Source organism: Ammospiza caudacuta, chromosome 2 (assembly GCF_027887145.1).
Source record: "Ammospiza caudacuta isolate bAmmCau1 chromosome 2, bAmmCau1.pri, whole genome shotgun sequence".
Taxonomy (NCBI): Eukaryota; Metazoa; Chordata; class Aves; order Passeriformes; family Passerellidae; genus Ammospiza; species Ammospiza caudacuta.
This window is the reverse complement of record NC_080594.1, coordinates 10,795,470-10,811,707: the sequence shown is the minus strand read 5'-3', so window position 1 is coordinate 10,811,707 and position 16,238 is coordinate 10,795,470. Positions and strand designations below refer to the sequence as shown.

Sequence of the window (16,238 nt, the reverse complement as noted above, 5' to 3'; positions counted from 1 at the left end):
TCTGGTGTCGCATCCATTGCAGGCCCTTCAAACTCAAATCCTTCTAAGGTTCTGTGATTCCATGATCTGCAGAGGCCCCTTTTCTGATGTCACAAGAATCTGTGCTCCAGCAATGGATTTGCCATCTCAGTTGATCCATGGCTGCCTCCAGGCTGGCAGATGTCCCAGGTTATCTGTTCAGCCCATGGCTGCTCGCCTTCTGTGCACAAAGACGGTGTCTGGCAGCTTGGAATGAGGAGCAGGAGAGCTCTGGCCCAGCGAGGGCAGCACTGGAAGCCTCTGGTGTGGTATGAACTCTTGTTTTGCTGCTTTTGTATTGCATCTGGATTTAAAGAGGCAAAACAATCCTGATACTGCAGGGAGGTCCTTATCTGATGGTATCTGGTTCCACAGATGACCCTCTGAGAGACTTTGTATTCATAATGTCTTTGGTAATGCACTAACAGAAATGAGGTTAAAAATACAGTCTTTGTAACAGGCAAAGTTACACATCGGTGATAAATTCAGTTATTTTAAATGAATCAGATGAGGTTCTGGTTTCAGTTCCACAGATATAAACAGGCCTGCTGGTACCATAGGCTTTTGTTCATGCAAGGATGTAAGGGGACAGAATATAAGAAAGTAAAGATAGTGTAGAAAGTAATCTTACCCCTAAGGAGTTGCAGCTGGGCCAATTACCAAAGATTAGGAACAGGCCTGACTTTAACAGGCCACAGCTGTGAGCAATGAGAAGCAGAGTGCTATAAAAGAGCGGAGTGGCTGGGTGAGAAGGGAGCTGGAGTTGGTTGGCTGCTTTGTGAAGAAGAAAGAGTTGGTGCTGTAAGGAGTTCCCTACGAGAAACACCAAGAAGGTATGGAGCTTTTGTGATAGGAGACAACAGTGTGGAACTTTTGTGATCAGATGACAACACAAAGGAGGTCAGAGTCTTGTCTAAGGGTGTAAAAATGCATCTACTTTATAATTTGTATTAGAAAAAATTTAGTCTGTCCTTACACTTTCATTAGACATCAACATTCAAAATATTTATAGGATATTTTGTGGGTTTGGTGATCTTTTATCAGTATTCTGGGGGTTGATTTTCCCCTCTTCTCCCTTTTTCCTTTGCAAACTTTTAATGTACCTGCTAGAACTCCTGTATTATGTTGCCATTTCAGAGAGATCCAGCTAATATGTGAGGCTGGCTGTATTAGCAATGGCCAGAGAACCCATTTATCCCTTCCTACTATCTATACCTGGTATTTCATAGGTGCTGTGTGGAGAGGGAAACTGTTCTTTAAATATTGTTTTGTGGCCAAATTCTATTTCACCTGCAGTGGTAACTTCCACTTTTATGAGGCAAGTGACAATCCCATGATTTGCCAGGAAGCTGGTAATTTTTTTTTTTTTTTTGTTATTTGCTAAAGATTTATGAAGTGTATGCTTGCATAGAATAAATATTTTTAAAATATACAGTTTGTAGAGCAACTTATAAATTAACTGTACTAAAAAGGATACTTGAATCTACATAGTTGATGTACTCAGTGATTCAAATGAGACAAAAGCCTATAAAATAATCCAGGTAATAACAGAAAGAAAGCAAAATACGTGAAAGTTGTTGCCACCCACAAATCAAAGCCTATGGATTTTAATGGATTGTGCTATTTAGGTGGTAACAAATCTCTGGAAATGCAGCTGAAAGCCTCCCAGCTCTTCATGCCAACACTGCTTCAGCAGAAGTCTCATCTAAAACAAACTTTAGACTTTGTTAGAGTCCTTTATATGACAGATTTATCCATGTTCCATGATTTCTGCCAACTGACTGCACCTGGTTCACTCTAAATTAGTTGCTGTTAATTGTCAATAAATGTGAAGAAGGTCTTCTTTCCATTTTCTCTTGGCTGTGAAGATGGTGAGTCTCATGGCTATTTATTGGTTAGAGTTATCTACGCAGGTTTAGAGGAGAGAAAAAAAAGACTAAAATAGAATGCAGTGGTAGCTGTTTTATTATTTTTTTTCCCATGTGTGTTTTAGTGCAGGATATGTGTGAGCACAGCTGCATTAAAGTTGGGATGTTATTTGATTCAGCTGACTCTTGGTTGGATGGGCTATAAAGGATGTGGGGGAGGAGCTGGGCTTTTTTTCTGCTTGTGTAGGGAGAATTGTTGGATTAGAAGGAGTAGGGTGAAGAAAGATTTACAGGTAGTTTTTTATTTCCCTCTTAGTCAAGTATATATTTTTTTCTCTTATAGTGATTTTGGAGGGTAATATAAAAATTAGGTTATTCTCTGTGGAGTTAGAGTAATTAATAATTTTTTTTGTGCCTTTGAGAGGATGTGATTTGTGTATCTCTTGGCTTTCCTTCAGCAAGCCTTGCAAACTTGCTTTAAAAAATTATTTTTTGTGTAATTGTAGTTTCTGTTCACCTCTTTACAAGCTAACTAAAGGAAGGGTGCAGAAGGAGGACTTTTTCCTGCCTTCTGCCGCTCTAGACCTGTTGCACCTGCTGTTCCTGTTGATTTGGCATATTTATGGCTTGCTTCTGTCCTTGGTCATTTTATTCCTGTACTTGAGGGACTGAAGCAGCACTAGTGTAAACACAGATGCTGTAAAGGTTAATTACAGACTTGCTAGTTAAGCTTTCTTACTGTAATGTACTTCTCTGTTAGAAGAGGTGTTCTTTAATTTAAAAATGTGTTTGTCTGAGATAAACCTGTTTGCCTGCACCTGTGTGAAAAGTGAGACTCAGGAGTCACAGGGGATTAATGGATTTGAATCTGAGGTTTTCTTCTTCTATAATGAAAGCCTCCTGTTGAATTTTCCTTGGGAAATTGAAGCTCTAGTTTGAATTTTCAATTACACATTTGTTGGTTGCTGTTCTTTGCTTCTTTCCCTCCACAAATTATCTCATGGAAGACAAGAAATATGACAGGAATAATATCTTTAAGGCTTAGATTCATGACGCAGACATCTTTTAATGAATATCCTTTCATTAGGATTTTTCCTACTGAGAAGCTACAGCAACAAAATGTAAACAATGATTATCTGCTGCTGTGGAATGCAACAGGTGGATCTGTGATTGGCCCATCTTGGATGTTTACAATAAATGGCCAACCACAGCCCAGTTAGCTTAGACTCTCTGTCTGAGACACAAATCTTTATTATTCATTCCTTTCTATTCTTAGCTTAGCTAGACTTCTGAGATGAAACTTTTGCTTCTATTCTTTTCACTATAGTTATAATATATATTATAAAATAACAAATCAAGCCTTCTGAAATATGGAGTCAGATCCTCATCTCTTCCCTCATCCTGAAAACCCCTGTGACCACTGTCACAGATTGCCTCTCTTTGGAGTTTTGTGCTGTTGTGGGGCGTGCAGCTTTCACCCAGTCCCTGCAGCCTATTCTGCCTAACTTTTTCTTTTTGGGATGGTTCCTGTGTTATGAAGAAAGTGGTTCTTGGATCCAAAATAAAACCTTACAGTTTTTGCTCTTTTGTTCTTAATTGGAATACCATTGATACAATGCCTACAGCTATTAAGGTGGCTGTTTTATTCTGTCTACTAGTTATGGACTTTCAAGCCAAAAAAGATTTTCTAAAAGTTAAACATTTCCTGGTGAGCTTCTGATATAATCACAGAGTTGTTTGTGTTGGATGAGACCCTAAAGATCATTTGTTTCCAACATCTCTGTGCCATGGGCAGGGACACTTTCCACTATCCCAGGCTGCTCAGAGCCTCATCCAACATGGCCTTGGACACTCCCAGGGATGGGGCATCCACAACTTCTCTGGACATCCTGTGCCAGAGCTTCACAAGTCTTAAAGTGGAGAATTTATTCCTAATATCTAATCTCAACCTACTCTCTTACAGTCTGAAGCCATTCCCCCTTGTTCTATCCCTATGTGCCCTTGGAAAAAGCCTTTGGATATATTAATGTTTTCTGAGCTGTAATATTTATATTACAGCTAGCAGGGCTGTAGATAGAAATGCCAGCTTTTTGTGCAACTCTAGCTTTCTGTAGACACAGTCAAAACAAAAATTATCTTGGACATTTTAATTAATTGCAAAGTAGGTAAATAACTAATTGAATACCATCTGTTTGCTTGGGCTGAGCATCAAGAATGTGTCTGTTAGTTTGAGGAAAGAATATTCATGAGGCAGAACATCTCTTTTTCAAGATACTGATTTTTACAAAACTGTTTCTTTGACCTTGCAGTGCTAATGTGAATATATTTCAGGACATTTATTTGTATTTATTGTTGTAAAATTTTTGCTTTGTAATTCCCATTTTCAGTTGTTTACTTCTCCTTTCTTGTGGGGGTTAAATAGTCCAAAAAAGGCAAGGCCAAAACAAACAAGGCTTTTTAGCATCCCTTTCTCTCTTCCCTCCCTATGCCTGAGAGGGGACAAAGAGGAGCTGTGTGTGCTGGCTGGGGAGGGCACTGTTTTGCTGAAACAACAGCAGCTTAGGGGACCTCAAACAAGCTCTTCACAAGAAAATCAAGGTGTTTGTGGCAATGGGGAGGTTCCTCTGTTACCTTCCACCACCAGTTTTAAAGCAAGAGTCAATTTTTGTTCTGAACAGCTAAAGGAAGTGCACGGGCAGATGCTTGGTGGTTAGAGCACTGATTAAATGCAAAAGTGGAAGTCTGAGGGTCACAACAAACAGGAAAATTACCCCTTCCCTTTAACCAGTCAACCAAAATCCTCTCTTGCAGGAGCTTCCCCTGCCTGCCTTCCCTCCATAGGTGGGGCCAGGTGAGAGAGGGAGAAAATGAAGTGTAGTGTTCTACATGTCTGCTTTTGTCGCCTTCCTTAGGTTCTTATTCTGTAAATAGTCCTGGGGTTTTAAGATGCATAAAGCAGAGATTTTTCACTGGAGATTATAGATCAGAATTGAGAATTATGGGTTATAGTTTCAGTTGAACATTTTCTTATGTACGGATGCTGCATCCACGAGTTTGGAAAGTAACTTTTTATAAAAATTACTGCAGTTGCAATATTAAAAGTATTGGCTTAATCAATATATAAGTATACCCTTATGTTAGTTTAGTGTTTTCCCTGGGTTTTTTTCCAAGTTGGTTTTATTTTTTTAATTTTTCTCTTCACAAAAAATTTAGAGCTCTTTCTAGGAAAAAAAACACAACAAGTTTTTAGAATGCCACCTTTTTAGAAAGTACTTATTGCTGCAACATTTCCCACATGTTGGATAAATTTCCCAAACATTCATATACCAATTTCTGTAATAGCTGCCTGTGCTTTGGACTAGAAATGAAATTCTATTTTTTCCACCCGGTCCTGTGTAATTGGTACAGTTGTGACAAATCAGTATTTGATTAAACAGATCTTCTGAAGGAGCAGATCTGAGTCAGAGTGCTGTAAGAGGAGGTGTGCTGTGGAATAATAAATAGGTGAATGTTGCCAATGCCAGTGATGATGCCCAGAGAAGCTGTGGCTGCCCAATCCCTGGAAGTGTTCAAGGCCAGGCTGGATGGAGCTCTGAGCACCCTGGGATGGTGAGAAATGTCCCTGCCCATGGAAGAGGGTTGGAAAGAGATGAGCTTTAAAACTGCTTCCAACCCAAATAATGCTAAATTATGAAAATTTGTGGTGGCTGGAAGATATAGTTGGTCCCTAAAAGCCCACAATGAGAAGCAACTGCTGACACATCTCCATGTTTTAAAGCCCAAAATTAAAAAAATAAAATCAATTTTGAAGTTAACTGAGGGACTTTGCCTCAGGAAATTTTCTATGCTATACAATAAGACTTCTAAGACACTCAGTGAAGTACTGCTTGTCCTGGTCTTTTAAGCCTGGCTGGATCTGTTTTTGGGTTTGTTTTTTTTTTTTTTTTTTGTGAAGCTCAGGCTTTCTGTATGAAAGGGAAATTCAAGCATTTTCAAAGCAGCTTATTTTGATTTTCTAGTGGCCTATGAGGTGACAGTCTTGAGCAAACAGTCAGGGAGGTTCTGAATGAAAAAGCATTTTTGCCAGTGAGTATTTATTAAAGTAGAGTTATAGATGTGTGCTGAGGAAATTTATGGGAGCTTTTTGCTTTCCTTCACCCAAAGCTCGATTTCCCAAGAGTTATAACTAAAGCATTCAATAATATTTCTTTGTGTAGCTTCCAACAATGCAATGGCTGGAAGACAAGGAAGTGGCAGAGTAGCAGGGAAGATGCACTGGATATTGGCAGTAATTCCCGTGCTGTGGGGTCACCAGATCAGTGGACAAGGGCAAGGTAAGTGAAGATCTTTTACTGCAATTTGCTATTGGCATGGCATTGCATGGCACTGGTTAGAGAAAAAGGCTGTGTGATCAAGGGATGAACTTCTGTGAAGAGCTGACAAGAAATAGGGATAGAAAAATCAGAAGGACTTCAGCTGAGAAGTCTAATTCTGTTTGGAAAATGATGTCTTGATGCCTTCAGGGATTATCTAGAATCTGTTTTCATGTGCTCAGTGATTGAAGTGTGCCTTGAAATGCATCTTCCCTTTGTATGTGTTGTTGGCTCTCTAGGTGTGGAGAAGTAGCTGTTTAAGAGATTATAGACATGGATACTTTTTGTTTGGCTGTGATATCTGCAATATTCAGAAAGGCTTTTGTGGCCATGCTATAAATAATTTCTTTTTTTTTCCCTGTCTCACTCACTGATGGTGGTGCATAATAACAGCTGTGGGGAAGCAGACAGGCAAAAGAAAATGTCTTAGTAGGTTTTCAGTTCTGAAAAATGAAGCATTATTGTATGTTTCTGATCTGAGAGCTGCTAACAAGAGAGGTAAAACCAGGCTATTGTGCTTTTTAATGTATGTTTAGAATAAAACATGTTTGTGTGCTGTGTCAAACTGGGAAAGGGGAAAATGTCATTTTGAGGTGCTGAAATTAAAGAGAAGTGGATAGTCATCCCTTTTTGAGGAATTCCTTTATCAGGCCTTCAGGACATACATGTTACATGCAGACTGAGATTTCCACATCCTTAATTTACTCCTCAAGTGTGGAAAATGCTGAATGTTTTTTGCTAGAGCCTCTCTGTTCCCTATTACTCCAGTCTCTGGCTACAAGCATGGGGCTGGTCAGTGTGTGATCGATTTCCAGAGGCATTTTTGGGCTGCAGAAAGTGTTCTTGGCTGTTTGGAAGGATAATGGTGTTCAGTCTTGCTTGGTGCAGTTTTAGAGGTTGGAATTGGATGGCAACTGTGCACTGCAGTTCTGCTGGAAACTTCTATGGCATTTCTGTGTGTTGTCTCCGCAAATCCTAAAAGCCAACCTGGCAGCCTGTGTAGGTCTTGAGCAGCAAAGTGTCATGAGTGTTTTGCAGGTAGTAGCCAATTTTTCTGTGATATAAATTGTATTTGTACAAAAAGGGGTGTTGCTTTTCTCAAGTGTCCATTTTGACATTGTAGTCACTCAATTGGAAAACCAGATATATTTGAGGACTGGCTATTTTGTGGTATTGTGCTAAAATGTGATGGGAATGGTAAATTTTTCAGTTTTATGAAATCCTGGTTAATGGCATTGGAAAGAAACACAGCTACAACATCTTGAAAGAGTTTGTTTTCAAAGTGGGTGATGTGAGGGCACCTGTGCTGTGACATATTCTTTATGTGGTTCTAAACCCTCTGTGATAACAAGGTAGTCTTGATCTGTGAGCTGACCTTTAGTCATGTAGTTCTATGTGTTTCTGTTTTCTAATAATTATCAAATTGTAACTACCTAATAACTACCAGATTGTAGAAAAATGAACCTACTATGCCAAAATAGTCTAGAATGCAACATGTCTTCCTAAAATTAGGAAAAGGATTATGGACCATGATCATGTTATTTTGCTTTGATTTTAAATAACATTGTGAAGTTGTAACGCAGCTTTTGAATATTAAGTACCTCTAAGCAAGTCTAGTATAATAAAAGTGGCTGTGTTTCAGTCTTTGTAGACTTTGTACTCAAATAGAAGTGTAGTGCAGACTTTTGAGCATACATTTACAGCAACTGCTGTTCATTGCTTGAACCCTCACTTGAGAAATGTGAATTTTTAATGGCAATGAAATAGTAAATTATAAACAAGGATCAGATTTTTTTTTGCATAATTACATGCACAGGGTATTTAAAAATTGAAAAACCTGGGTTTCTGGACATATCTGTAATTTTGATTTCTGTTAACGCTTTATTTTTCTAAAGTAAAAAGTAAAGCCCTTTGGGCATGCCATGCAGGAGCCTGAGAAATATAATTTCTGATTAACTTGAGTAACATTCATATTAATTATAAGTTTTGGTTATTTGGAGACTATCAGGACAATAAAATGAAGAAATAATGATTCTGTATCTGGGCATAGAACCAAAAGTGTTTAAAAGCCATATGGCTGCATTTAAAGAAAACAGCTTCTGAGTCACAATCACTTCAGTGTGAGTGGGTTGCTATGGAAGTTAGAAAGAAATCAACATTTGTTCCACTTCCATTTCCAATCAGAATAGTAAACTTAAATTGAAAATACTTTGTTTTACAACAGCTCTTTCTATCTGTCTCTTTTTACACATTAACCCATCCCAAGAATTATCTGGTTTTTGAAGTCCATGGGGCTGCATCTTCCTCTATTCATGTGTAGCTTAGGACTAAACACTTCAGTCCATCCAGTGTAAGTGTCCAGTAGAGACTGGAGTAAGGATGAAACTGTTTTAATTTATTTTGCACTCTACCACAACACACATATGTGTAGTTTTTAGTGTTTTGCATCCATTCTGCTTTTCTCACATACCTGAATATTGCAGATTTACTCCTCAGTCTTCAGAGGAGTAAATGTATTTTGGCCTGTATTTTGTGTACATAAGTAAATTTAGAATACTTATCTCTAACATTGAGCCCTGAGTAATTTGAAGAGTATTTTGAAACAGACTTCTTTTTCTTGGTAAACTTAGAAATCCTATATCTGGAAGTCTGAAGTTACTTGAACAATAAGCAGGCAATTACTGTTCAGTGATACCCACAAATAGCGTTAGTATTGATATTTAAGACAGAAGATGAACAAGGAGTCCTGGAATCTAATAATGTTCAGACTTGTAAAAGAAGGGAATGTTGCTTAATACCTGGAATTTCACTGCTGTAGAGATGAAGCAGGTGCTCCCTTTGAAGCTCTAGAGATGCTGGATAAAACAGTGTCTGCTCTCTGAAGTACACAGCAGCAGTGCTGGTGTTCTTGGATGTATCCTTCCTGCCCAAGGTGTGCCTTTCAAATCCTTTTTTTTAGAGAGCTGTCAGGGTACAGCGTTGACAGGTCGTTTTATTTAATGATCAAGCACAAAGGCTGTGCAATGTGCCACAGCCAAGAGGCTTCAGAGCTCAAACAATGTGCTAGAAAGCAGTGGGTGTTGCTGGCTGGCCAGGCTCTGACCCCCCTGCCTACAGGAACTTTATTTTTTTTCCCCCAACACAGGCCTAAAGGGGCAAAAGCACCTTAACTTTTGAATTGAAATAGTATTGTGTGTAAGTATGTAATCCTTTTGGTTTCTTTTTTGCATTTTGTGACTTTAACTGGTGATAAAGCAGGCAGCAGCATTATGGCTAACTTGGAATATACAGGAGTAAATATCAATGTGCCTTCAGAAACAGAGAAAAGTGAGTTTTTGCTGGACTTCAGAGTCATAAGGTGAGTGCTTATAGCTGAGGACAAGTGTTCAAACTGCCTCAATTTCACCTCCTTTTGTGTGTGCTGCTGACAAAGCCCAAATGTTCCTCAAAACATACTCCAAAAACAACAAAGTCTTCACTCAGTCCTGAGATTACTGTGGTTTGTAAACAGTGGGAAGGAAGGCAGATTGAGCATACCTAAGATTTCTTCCCAAACCCATCCTTAGTGATGTGTTTTGACTATGAAGACTGAGCTGTGGTGTCTATTTCCATCCACTGCACTTTGCTGTGGGCTAGAGCAGCTGTGTGTCAGTGTCTTTGTCTAGCTCAGCTGTCTCTCTGACAAGGTAAGGAAAAGTGTTTTGCATATATGGAGTGTGTATGTGTGCACATGTACAGTTTTATGGTACTAAATGACTGGCAGTGATTTTGGCTTTAAAAAATGTAAAACCCTGAGAAATAACAACTGTGTGTAGAAATCAAGAGTCTTGATTCCCAATTTCAGCTAATCCTGAAATGGTACATGGGTGCTGTGGTGCCATGATTTGTATTCAACATTGCCAAATCTACCAAGTGCATGTGTGTAGCCTGGCTTGGGACTCCCTGTGGGAAGAGGAGCAGCCCCATGGTGACATGGAGTTGGGATCTTGGTGGCACTGCTGCCTCAGGGGTGCTGCCCACACCAGCCTTGTGCACATCCAGCTCCCAGGTCACCCAGCCCATGCAGAGCCTGTTGAGATCTGTTCTGGGTGTCTGATGTGAGTTGACTTGCAGGTTTTTGTTATAATAATAACTTCTGCTATCTGAAAATCAGTCCTCTTGCATCAGTCTTTCAAACTCACCTTTGTATAAATGAATGTGCAAAGTTGCAGGTAATGTATTAATTGCAAGACCTGTGCTTAGTTCCAAATCTAGATTAAACCCAGGTGACAAGATTAAGCAGTCTTTGCTTGTGTGCTACCACCTGTTATAAATTCAGATGATACAGTAATAATTTTATAGGGCAACCAAAGCTCTCAAGGCTTTGGTTGTTGTTGTGTTACCCCTTCTGTTATTCCTTCTGTCTTGGTGCTTCCTCGTTGTGGAATTCTAGTGGATATTTAAATGATGAAGAAGCTAAGTAATGATGGGGCTAGACCTGTGTTTGTATCCTCACTGTAGGTGTGTGAAGGCACTTAGAGACATTTGAGTGAGTTTTTGGAAACAACAAACCCAAAACATTTGTTTTTGAGGCCAAGGTGTACTGTGCTGGAAATGTGTGTGAATGGTACATCTAAAACTCATGTTCTCACTGCTGTCTTTGCAAATTGGATGCTGTAGGTGGAAAGGTGGCTTGTATATACCCCTATGCATGGAAAAGATAAAAATTGAACTGCAAAGTCTTGTTTTTGGTTTAGCAGCCTGTATTGAAGCTTCAGTGAAAGAAGCATCAGCCTTAATGCAAAGTGATTGCTGCTTCTCTCATGATCGTGTTTCCAAATACATTTGAAAGCACAGTATCAGCATGTACCTTTACCCTATCAAAGTACCAGTAATTTTTTTATAGCAATTGAACAAGATTTAGTACTTAACCTTTCTGTCTTGTGCATTATGCAGCTTTGCTAATGGATAGGAACACTGTATTTTGAAGGGAGGATTTGTTTTGTTTTTAATGGAATGGTTAATAGTAGCCACTTTAAAATTGGCAAGTAGCTTTAAAAAAAGGGGAAAAAAAGGCTGTTAACCAATAATATATTACATTTTTAAAAAAGAGATCTTAATTTGTCGAGGCAGCACTTTTTGCAGGCCCTCTTGATGGAAAAGAAATTAGGAGAGTCTTTCTTTAAGGTATTCTCACTTCAGGTGCTGGCTAATGAAAAGTTGAAATCTGAAAAAAGGCAGCTGCACATACCACCTTGTAATGCAGCTGAGCTTCTGCATGAGCTGTGGAATTTCAATTTGATCACAAAGCATTTTTTGCTTTCAATCAATTATATTTCCATTTGTCATAAATCCTTTTTCCAGGCAAAGACGCTGCACAGTTAATGCAACGTACAAATAGTGTGTTTTTCTTTAGAATTAATCTTCATGGACATTGACAAAAAGTGCAAGTTATTAAGCATGCAGACATTGCTCTTTGTGGCCAATAATAAGAACACACTTCATGTCTTGCCTATTTCAGATAGGTCCAAAGTAACTCAAACAGCAAACAATTAAATATAAGACATCATCATTACAGAGTCTACTACAATGTAATTTTCAAATCATGCAACAAAAGGTAAAACTGTTTTTAGCTTTTGAGGATGTAACTTGAGCAGAATAGCCATTACTAATGAGGAAGTAGAAAATTTGTGGTGAGAGTGCTAAGTAGTCGAGGAAAAAAGGGTTCTTATTACTGAAGTGACAAAAAACCCATGAAGTTTTTGTATCAAGTGATAAAGCAATAAAGAGGGCTTGAGAATTCTCATGCAAAATGTTAACTATCTAAGCATAAATTTAGGTTTTCCCCATTAGTAATCTGCAAGATTTTGACTGAGTTTATTTGCATGACTCTCTTATGACTTGAGAAGTATCCCTTTTCTGAGGACTGTGTTTTCTGTTTCTGTTTTCCCCCAGGTTTGTTAGTCTGCACCTGAGGTGAAAATCCAGGTTTTGCTGAAAAGGTTCTATGGGGAGTAGGAAAATAATTGCTCCATACTGGGGAGCAATGCATAGGAAATTAGAGCTGGTGCAGGAGGTGAATGCAATACCTAACAAAACAAAAGGCCTCCTGTTCCATGCAAAAAGAGCACAAGTAACACTGCTAGCCTTCAGTTCTCATAGGTTAATCAACCAAAAATCAGTGAAAAGGATGAGAGCTGGTACTGTGTAGTTTTGCCTTCCTAGTAGAACTTTTGTTGCAAAATTTGTTATGTTTTTATTACATGAAAAATTAAGAGACACTGAGACAATGTTAAATGCTTGAATTAATGGCCTAATGCAACTCAAGATGTAGGATTTTTTTTCTAACATCATGCTATTTATTGGGCCATAAATAGATATATAGGAAGAATGTTTTTGAGATGAGGTGCATGCTTTTTGTGATTCTGTTTTAAGTAGAAGATTCAGCATTTGCAATTTGCAACAGGTTAAATCCTCAAGAATGGCTTTCCAGGAAGCTTTAGCATTGAATAATGAGAACTTTGTAATGAATGTGTGCGTAATTGAGAACCTCAGATGTCATCACCTGGAAACCAGCTTGGATGATGCAGACAATTGGTGGTGCTGCTGTGGCAAGGTGTTGTTGTTTTGTTCCAGGTGGTTTAGGACTCCCTTCCCATTGTGTAGGAATTAATCATTTTCCTGGCACTAACCTGAAACCCAATTTTTATTTTCCTTGCCAAAAATCAAACTTGCTGATTAGATGACAGGATATGAATAAAACGACCACTTCATACAATTTAAAAAGTTTCATTTTATATAATTTAAAGTCTTTCATTTTGGAAAATATGGTGTTCTTGATGTTTTAACAGAATGTATGAGGCTTCAAAAATGTTCTTGGCAGTCATTGTGGTAGTAGGCTTCATGAAAAATAATAAAAATTGGCAGTAAGGAGAATGATACAATGCATGTAATATAAAACACTTTATCCTGGAACATGTACAAGTACTAAGTGTCCTAATGTATATTTATTGAGATAGAGCTTAAAGCTTTATTTATGTTGGATTTTAAATGAAAATACTTCCGTATTGAGTTGTCTTTGTTCATTTATTTTATCCACTTCTTTGTAAAAATTACCATAACCATGAACTATCAGAGCTTGGTGACTTGAACTTAACCATTAAAAGGATATTGCAGGAAACTCATAGTTGAAACAGGTTTTTTTTGATATCTTGGGCTGAAATATATTTCCTTTTAATCAAGGTTTCTTTTAATGTTCAGTCTTTGTTTGGGCTTCATCTCTTTGAAAAACAAAATTAAAAAGACAAAATAGACAAACCCAACAGCAAAGCCATTTTAGCCTTTCTAAAAACAGATCCCTCTATGAATAAGTGCTGTGAAAGCTTTATTGGATGAGGATGCCAAGCCTGGGTTCCAACATTAATAGTTATTTTCCTGTTAATTCAGCCTTTTCTCATCCTTCAGCTCCTGTGCTGGCTGTGTCATATTTGGGAACAGATACTTATTTTTCTCCTGCTGCCACTTGCTGTTCTGTGTTTAGATCCTCACTTCTTCAGGAGAAATAAATCACCAAAAAGGTTTTGGAATGGCAAATGTTAATTGGAAGAAAGGCAGTATAAGTCCTCTCAGGTTGGCTTTACTATTGGTAATTGGGACACCAATTCTCAACTTCCAAAAGAAAAAACCAAAAAATCTGTGGAAAACTGTCAAGATGTGCCAGAACAAGTGATGGTCAGTAGCTACTGAATCCTGTGAGGACAGAGAAGGGGCAGGGAGAGGTGGGAGGTGGCGTCCTTGGCATGCAGAATGAAGCAAAGATAAAAGGTCATCAATAACTCTTCGAGCTCTGCTCTGGAGGAACTTGAGAGCACCCCAAGAGCATTTACCTGCCAGTCTGTAGCAATATAAAGGCACAGTGTCCTATACAGTGCTTTGCATGTGAATCACTTAATTGCAATTTGTGCCTACAACTAAGGAGGCCATTTCAATGCTCACTCTGGAGGCGAATTATCTGGGGATCTTAAATCTTTCTGTACCTCAACACCAATTCTGGAATCCATCCAGTGAGGGCTGTCTAAGAAATATTTTTTTAAAAAAAGAAAATTGTTTGGTTATACTTATTGGGTGACATTTTATTAAAGTGAGGAACTTCTCATTAACACTCAGTTCACGGAAAGTGGTCTTCAAAGAATTATCTCATGTTTTAGATGAAAGTGTTCAGTGATTTGCAATTTGAGAACAGTTTTTCATTCACAGTTTAAAAATTGCTAGCAAATGCACAATTAATTACATAACAATTTAACTTTGACAGCTCATTTCTGGATCAGATAAAATAAGTCACAGGTTTTTCATCTTGCTAAGTGATGTTTCATTGCTTGGTGACTATGCTTCATAGTTGTAGGGTCATATGATTAAAAATACAAGGGGAAGAATGTTGTTTCCATTATTCTAATAGGTAGTAGAAAATTCAGATTATTTCTTAGCTGTTTAGACCTGTCTAAATGTGAAAATGAATATTTTCAATTTTCTCAGTCTGTGTGGAAAGTAGGGGATAATAATGTGATAGTAGGGGAATAACACGTGGTAAGTTTTGTTGTTGTTGCTAGTTTCAGGCAAAAAATACAGAGATGCTTCAACCATAAAAGCAAAACCTTATTGCAATGAACTGAAGTTTTATTTCACTGAAAAGAAATACTGTGTTGCATAGTTAAGAGTCGAAAGCATGCCATGCTCTTTATAATCTTTCTGAAATCTGTTTCTTTCAGAAACTCTGGCATTGATCATTACCAGTAATAAAACCTCTGATATTTCCCTGTTGTTGAAAAGTAGCCTAGGGCAATTTTTTTTCATGTATATTGTAAGATTGCAGATACAGATATATGTCTATGTGCCAAGCAGTTTCCTGCTGGCTTGATTTGCTGCATGATTTTATTATTTATTAATTTGAAATGAATGAATAACCCCATTTACATGAGAGATCTGTTCATGAAGTGCACTTTGAAAATTTGTCTTCAATGCTAAGACTCATAAATCACATGCTATAAAACTTTTAGATGTTTTGATTTAGACTAGGATAAAGTTCCCAAGAGAACTTTGAGAAACGTGCGGCTTCAGGTTTCAGAATGTTTATATTCAGCACTGTCCACTTGAGTCAAAATCTACAAGTGTCTTGGGTGAAGTCATTTCACTTTTTTTTTTCCTTAAAATCTCAGTTGAAGTAGAAAAGGTGAGGTTTTGAGCAGTGTGTAGAAAGAGGTAAGGTGTTCTTCCAATGGCTGAAATTGCAAAGGTCATCTGTGCTAAGCTCCCTGCTCAGGAACATGTGTAGACACCTCTGCAATACAAATATTTGGTAGAACTAGAATTATTATTGCTCTGTAGACCATTTTAAAAATATGAGGGGGAGGGCATTTGCAATTCTAAATGTAACTTTGCATATTAATTTATGCATGTGTGTGACAGGCAAACTGTGATTGTTTCACTGGGCTGTCCATCAACGGCAGAATGAGCTTAACAAATATGTTCATTCTTGTACAGATCAGGAGGCAGATGCTGTGTTTGAAGTGCCACTGTACACAGCATGGGCTCATACATGTCTGTTGAGAAAAATAAACACAAGCATGACAGGCTTCCTATGAAACTGCTAACTTCATCTGGCAGGTCACTGTCATTATCTTGGATTTGAAATGCAGTGGAAGCTTTAGAATCCCCCACTCCTCCAAATCTTTGTCTTTTGTAGACCCTGTGTTTGGAGTGAGGTATTTGTTGTGAGGAATCCTTTGTTTTAGCTTCCAGTGTGCCTAAACATTCTGAATTCACAGCACATGCAGCTAAACAGGCACGTTGGTGTTCTAGCTCTGTTCAAATCTCTGAAGCTGTGAATATTTTGCCAAGCTGGCCTCCTCTCTGATGGAATTTTATCTTGATCAAAAAGAGCTTTACAACCACAAGTCAGAAAAATTAAATTGTATGCCAAAGGTGTCTTCTCTATTATTGCATG

At 38.2% G+C, this 16,238-nt stretch overlaps 1 long non-coding RNA gene across 2 annotated transcripts in view; it reads left to right on the top strand.

Annotated features, from left to right (window-relative positions):
* Positions 1-780: 780 nt before the first annotated feature.
* The window catches only part of LOC131570401 (uncharacterized), a 29,358-nt gene continuing 13,900 nt past the window's right edge, over positions 781-16,238 (top strand). For both annotated transcript variants that reach the window (XR_009275869.1, XR_009275868.1), the window contains exons 1-2: positions 781-851; positions 6,104-6,220. This is a non-coding gene — a long non-coding RNA (uncharacterized LOC131570401). The remainder of the gene's footprint in view (positions 852-6,103; positions 6,221-16,238) is intronic.